General features: G+C 40.4%; 1 protein-coding gene across 1 annotated transcript in view; it reads left to right on the top strand.

Moving 5' to 3' along the window:
• The first annotated feature begins 721 nt into the window (after nucleotides 1-721).
• The window catches only part of LOC106876002 (ectonucleoside triphosphate diphosphohydrolase 1), a 66,149-nt gene continuing 59,337 nt past the window's right edge, over nucleotides 722-7,533 (top strand). The window contains exon 1 of the mRNA XM_089340856.1: nucleotides 722-860. The gene's annotated coding sequence lies outside the window, so the exon portion shown is untranslated. The remainder of the gene's footprint in view (nucleotides 861-7,533) is intronic.

The following is a 7,533-nucleotide window of genomic DNA, read 5'->3' on the forward strand; positions in this document are numbered from 1 at the left end:
AGCACCCACTACACTCTCTGAGTGGTTGGCGTTAGGAAGGGCATCCAGCTGTAGAAACTCTGCCAAGTTAGATTGGAGCCTGGTGTTGCCATCTGGTTTCACCAGTCTTCAGTCAAATCGTCCAACCCATGCTAGCATGGAAAGCAGATGTTAAACGATGATGATGATGATGATGATGATGATTCTCTCTATCTACATACCAAGATATCTTCTAATCCCATATATCTCTCCACCAATCTAACTAATCTTGTTTAATACTATTTAGTCCAATCCAGCTAGCTAGCTAGCTATCTAATTCTATATGTCTGGCAATCTACCAATCAATCAATCACTCTACCAATCTATATATCTATCTTTCTAATCCTACGTACCTTCCAATCTAATCCTTTGTATATGCTTCCCACCTGATCTTCTGCTTACCTGTCCTGTAACTCTTATATGTGTATCTGTATATGCAATGTTGTGAAAAACAGTGTTGTGAAAAACAGATAGCAAATAGAGAGAGACTGGGTACATAGTGGACACAAATGTCTCATAATGATCAATTGACAAATGTATAGACTAAACAAATATTTTTTTAAATATCACATATCTTGAATCCATGCACTAACCTTCCTGCCCAACCACCTACCACTTAACTGTTTTTCTGTCTATCTGTCTGTCTTAGTTTTGCTTCCTTAATCGACCAAACAGTACGCTCTGACAAGGAAGTTACCTGTATTTATGCGTCAGTCAAATCTCTATTCAGGTATATTCGTTAGTGACAAGTAATGAAGCAGTAAAAAAGTTTGTTGGCTCTTTTTTAATCATCAACTTGTTTTAAACAAATTCATTTCCCCAGTGAAAAAAAAAACAGATTGGTAAGAATATCTTTTCATTTATTATTTTATCTTTCACTTGTTTCAGTCATTAGGCTGTGGCCATGCTGTGGCCATGCTGTGGCACCACCTAGAAGAGTCTTAGGACTTATTATTTTTTTAAACCTGGTACTTATCTTATTGGTCTCATTTTGCCGAACTGTTAAGCTACAACAACGTAACTACACCAGCACTGGGCGGGGGGGGGGGGGGGCAAAAACAGACATAAAGACACATACACATAGATAGATAGATAGATAGATAGACAGACAGACAGACAGACAGACAGACAGACAGACAGACAGACAGACAGACAGACAGACAGACAGACAGACAGACAGACAGACAGACAGACAGATAGATAGATAGATAGATAGATAGATAGATAGATAGATAGATAGATAGATAATATAAATGAGTAAAAAAGATGTATAAGTGTCAATTCATTACATATACATCTTCATTACTCGTTTATATTTTACTCCCCTACCCTGGAATCTGTAAAATATCTTTATTACAAAGTACATGTCTGAACAAACAAGAGCGGATTTATTCACTAAGTTGGCTCATACCATCTGCATACACTGCAAGAATATCAGGTGGAAAAAATTCTATGTAGAGTTTGATACTCACCTAGTGTTGTCTGAGAGGGCAAATAAGTTTGTCCTAACAAGGTATCTCAATTTGAGTACCTAATTCAACTGAATCTAAATTACATTTTATATATATATATATATATATATATATATATATATTCGTTTATATTTATATAAAGGGCATTATTACAGAAAAATAATAACGCCACACAGTGGACTTCTCAAAATAACCACATTTAGTACCTAATGTGAGGAAAAACAACCAACAGAAGATGACCAACTTTCTTTTAAATAAACTTAACTGTTAAGTTTATTTAAAAGAAAGTTGGTCATCTTCTGTTGGTTGTTTTTCCTTGCATTAGGTACTAAATGTGGTTATTTTGGGAAGTCCACTGTGTGGCGTTGTTATTTTTCTGTAATAATGCCCTTTATATAAATATAAACGAATAATTATATTCTTGGGAATAGAAATTTCCCTTATGAATTTTTTTTTTACACACTGGCTTCTTGATAAAATTCTTGTAAAAGAGTTTTATCCCTTTTTGAATTTATTTATCATATATATATCATCATCATCATCATCATCATCGTTTAACGTCCGCTTTCCATGCTAGCATGGGTTGGACGATTTGACTGAGGACTGGTGAAACCGGATGGCAACACCAGGCTCCAGTCTGATTTGGCAGAGTTTCTACAGCTGGATGCCCTTCCTAACGCCAACCACTCAGAGAGTGTAGTGGGTGCTTTTACGTGTCACCCGCATGAAAACGGCCACACTCGAAATGGTGTCTTTTATGTGCCACCCGCACAAGCCAGTCCAGGGGCACTGGCAACGATCTCGCTCGAAAATCCTACAGGAGCCAGTCAGGCGGTACTGGCAACGGCCACGCTCAAAATGGTGCATCTCATGTGCCACCCGCACAAGAACCAGTCCAGGGGCACTGGCAACGATCTTACTTGGCTTGCCGGGTCTTCTCACGCACAGCACATTTCCAAAGGTCTCGGTCAGTAGTCAAGGTCTCGGTACAATGAGCTTCTTTCAGTTTCTGTCAACCAAATCCACTCACAAGGCATTGGTCAGCCCAAGCTATAAAAAAAGACACTTACCCAAAATACCACACAGGGGGTCTGAACACAGAACCACGTGATTGGGAAGCAAGGTTCTTACCACACAGCCACACCTACGCCCATGGTAACATACAATATTTTTATATAATAAAGTGGTGAGCTGGCAGAAATGTTAGCACATTGGGTGAAATGCTTAGTGGTATTTTGTCTGATTTTAAGCTCTGAGTTCAAATTCCGCCAAGGTCGACTTTGCCTTTCATCCTTTCGGGGTCAATAAATTAAGTACCAGTTGCTTACTGGGGTTGATCTAATCAACTGGCCCCCACCACCAAAATTCCGGGCCTTGTGCCAAGAGTAGAAAAGAATATTTTAATATAATATTCAAATTCACATTCTATTGTTTTTTCTTTGTCTTCTTCTATCTAATCACTTATTGTTAATACTTAAATGATTAGTTTTAATTAATTACATATTTAATCGATTTAAAATCCTGCTGCTTGTCTCATTGAAGTAATTGTATTTTTAGATATATAAAGTAAATAACATTTTCATTAAACATATATAGATATCCTTTACTTGTTTCGGTCATTTGACTGTGGCCCATGGTGGGGCACCACTCAGAAGGGTCTTATCGTAACTTATCCGTCCAGTCTTTTTTGCCGAATGGCTAAGTTATGGAGACATAAACACACCAACATCAGTTAGCAAGTGATGGTGGAAGAGAAACACAGACAAGAAGACATACACACACACACATAGATACATACATACATACATATATATATATATCATCATCATCATCATCGTTTAACGTCCGCCTTCCATGCTGGCATGGGTTGGACGATTTGACTGAGGACTGGCGGACCAGATGGCTGCACCAGGCTCCAATCTAATGCCAACCACTCCGAGAGTGTAGTGGGTGCTTTTACGTGCCACTGGAACGATGGCCAGTCAGGTGGTACTGGCAACAGCCATGCTCAAAATGGTGTTTTTTACATGCCACCTACACAGGAGCCACTTCAGCGGCACTGGCAACGACCTCGCTCGAATGTTTTTTCACATGTCACCAGCACAAGTGCCAATAAGGCGACGCTGGTAACGATCACGCTCAAATGGTCCTATTTACATGCCACTGGCACGGAAGCCAGGCAGCTGCTCTGGCAATGATCACACTCGGATGGTGCTCTTAGCGCTCCACTGGCACAGGTGCCAGTCATCGAATTTGGTTCAATCACGATTTCGATTTCACTTGCCCCAACAGGTCTTCATAAGCTGAGTTTAGTGTCCATTGAAGGAGAGGTTGGCATGGGTGCCAGTCGTCGAATGTATATATATATATATATATATATATATACATACATACCTTTAGTTTCTATAAGTAATTTCTACCAATCTATAAAATTCTACCTTTAACTGTCTTCTCACATTTCATTTCCACTACATATATCTATTTCCATGCTTTTAAACTTTATTCTTTATTCCCATTCATCTATCACACTATATTTTTCCATTCTTAATTTTCTGTTAATTTCTTTCTTTCTCCTCCTTTTTCTCTAAATTACCTTTGATATTAAATCTATTAACACTTTTAAAAAAAATAACTTGCTAGCATTCCCCTTTATCATATATATATATATATATATATAGATATGCACACTAGCTGAATTACCCAGCATTGCCTGGATTACTGCTGTTCTTATTCAGATTAGGAAACAATAGATAGGAAGATATATTTATTTTCTCATAACTATTTCAAAATATCTATATTTTATTTAAAAATATCCAAACTGTAATGATAACAGAACTTACAACTGAAAATTTGATCGACTGTTGTGTCAATAGATCGAAAAGTCATTTCTGATGTATCTGATAACTTCTGAAGAAGTTCATGATAGAGTTTATCAACCATCACAGGATTACTCTCTTTGCTAACTGACTGACCTGGAGCAACATGAAATGAAATGTTTTTCTCAGGAACACAATGTATCATCTGATTCCGGAATTGAAACCACAATCATACAATCATCGATGCAACATCCTAACCAATTAACACCACATGCCTTCGTCTATTATATTTAATCCTACCTTGTTGCTGTTGATTCTAGTCTATTACTAATCTGTTTAACTCAACATCATCATCATCATCATCATCGTCGTTTAACGTCCGCTTTCAATGCTAGCATTGGTTAGACGATTTGACTGAGGACTGGTGGACCAGGAGACGACACCAGGCTCCAATCTGATCTGGCAGAGTTTCTACAGCTGGATGCCCTTCCTAACGCCAACCACGCCAGGAGTGTAGTGGGTGCTTTTACGTGCCACTGGCACGAGGGCCAGTCAGGCGGTACTGGCGACGGCCACGCTCGAAATGGTGTATTTTACGTGCCACCTGCACAGGAGCCAGTCCATCGGCACTAGCAACGATCCCGCTCGAATGTCCATTCACGTGCCACTGGCACAAGTGCCAGGGAGGCGATGTTGGTAACGATCAACGGCCACACTCTTAATTCACACATAATTGAGAACCCTACCTAATTTCACATGAATATTACAGAGGCATCAAGCTGTTAGGTCAGGTTATGAAAGTTACAGAGAGGGTCATAGCCCAACTAATTAGGGAGCGAATCAATTTAGATGAGATGCAGTTTGGGTTCGTGCCAGGTAAAAGCACTACTGATGCCTTATTTCTAGTGAGACAGTTGCAGGAGAAATACCTAGCTAAGGATAAACCTCTGTACCTGGCTTTCGTTGACATGGAAAAAGCCTTTGACAGGGTCCCCCGATCCCTTATCTGGTGGTCAATGAGGAAATTTGGGATAGAAGAATGGTTAGTGAGAGCTGTGCGAGCCATGTACAGAGATGCTGCCAGTAAGGTGAGGGTTGGAAATGAGTACAGCAATGAATTCCGGGTAGAGGTAGGGGTCCACCAAGGTTCCGTCCTCAGCCCCCTCTTATTTATCATAGTCCTCCAGGCAATCACAGAGGAGTTCAAGACAGGTTGCCCCTAGGAGCTCCTCTATGCTGATGACCTTGCCCTAATTGCGGAGTCACTATCAGAACTAGAGGAGAAGTTTCAGGTGTGGAAGCAAGGTCTAGAATTGAAGGGCCTTAGAGTCAACCTAGCTAAAACCAAAATCCTAATAAGTAGGAAGGTAGATAAAACACAAACCCCTTCAGGTAGATGGCCCTGCTCAGTATGTAGAAAAGGAGTAGGTAGTAACTCTATAAGATGTACCCGGTGCAAGCTATGGACACATAAGAGGTGCAGCAACATCAAAGGCAGGTTAACTAGCAAGTTAGTTTTTGTTTGTGGCAGATGTTCAGGTGCAATAAAGACTGTAAACAAACAGGAAACAACTTCTATCTCATTCCAGGGTGAAAAACTAGAGGTAGTCGATAGCTTCCTCTATCTGGGCGACCAAGTTAGTAGTGGGGGTGGGTGCGCTGAAAGTGTAGCTGCTAGAATAAGAATAGCCTGGGCAAAGTTTAGAGAGCTCTTACCCCTGCTGGCGACAAAGGGACTCTCACTCACAGTAAAAGGCAGACTGTATGACGCATTCGTACGAACAGCCATGCTACATGGCAGTGAAACATGGGCTGTAACTACTGAGGACATACGTAAGCTTGCAAGGAATGAAGCCAGTATGCTCCGTTGGATGTGTAATGTCAATGTGAATACCCGTCAGAGTGTAAGTATCTTGAGAGAAAAGCTGAACATTAGAAGCATCAGTTGTGGTGTGCAAGAGAGACGATTGCGCTGGTATGGACATGTGGTGAGAATGGATGAGGATAGCTGCGTGAAAAAGTGCCACACCCTAACAGTTGAGGGAACCCGTGGAAGAGGTAGGCCCAGGAAGACCTGGGCTGAGGTGGTGAGGCAAGACCTTCGTACATTGGGCCTCACCGAGGCGATGACTACTGACCGAGACCTTTGGAAATGTGCTGTGCGTGAGAAGACCCAGCAAGCCAAGTAAGATCGTTGCCAGTACCACCTGACTGGCTCCCGTAGGATTTTCAAGCGAGATCGTTGCCAGTGCCCCTGGACTGGCTTGTGCAGGTGGCACATAAAAGACACCATTTCGAGCGTGGCCGTTTTCGTGCGGGTGACACGTAAAAGCACCCACTACACTCTCTGAGTGGTTGGCGTTAGGAAGGGCATCCAGCTGTAGAAACTCTGCCAAATTAGACTGGAGCCTGGTGTTGCCATCCGGTTTCACCAGTCCTCAGTCAAATCGTCCAACCCATGCTAGCATGGAAAGCGGACGTTAAACGATGATGATGATGATGATGATGATGATTTTAGCTAAACCATTTACCTCACAGTTTTGTCACACCCCAAGTTTTATCCCTAAATATCAACAACACCCAAGTTTAAGAAAATATACTGATTATATTAAGAAATTAGTTTTACACCTGTACTTTTTTCATATTTCTTACCTAGCTCTTATCTTTGGCCAGCTTAATTTATACATTTTTACACCTATTTTAAATTTATAATTATTCTACAACTTGTGCAATCTTTTAAGTATATCTTTGAACTTTCTACCTGTGTCTCGTATCTTAATTTACATCTAACTCTATTCCAGACTTCTTAAAAATGACCTTTAGCTAGAAATCTACACTTCTGTTTTTCATTATTTTCCACATCTTATAAACTGCACATTACCTCCAATAACAAATTAAGGGTTTCTTTAACCCTTTTGTTACTCTATTTCTACGGACATAAAATGCTTTCATTTCAATTCATTTTTTAAAATAATAAAGAATTTAGAAAAAAAAACTTTCTCATTATGAAGCTGGTGTCTGGAAAAAAATTAACATTATAGGCGCAGGAGTGGCTGTATGGTAAGTAGGTTGCTTACCAACCACATGGTTCCGGGTTCAGTCTCACTGTGTGGCACTTTGGGCAAGTGTCTTCTACTATAGCCTCGTGCTGACAAAAGCCTTGTGAGTGGATTTGGTAGACGGAAACTGGAAGAAGCCCATCGTATATGTGTATATATATATATATA

This window comes from Octopus bimaculoides, chromosome 2 (assembly GCF_046866305.1).
Source record: "Octopus bimaculoides isolate indiv1 chromosome 2, ASM4686630v1, whole genome shotgun sequence".
Classification (NCBI taxonomy): domain Eukaryota; kingdom Metazoa; phylum Mollusca; class Cephalopoda; order Octopoda; family Octopodidae; genus Octopus; species Octopus bimaculoides.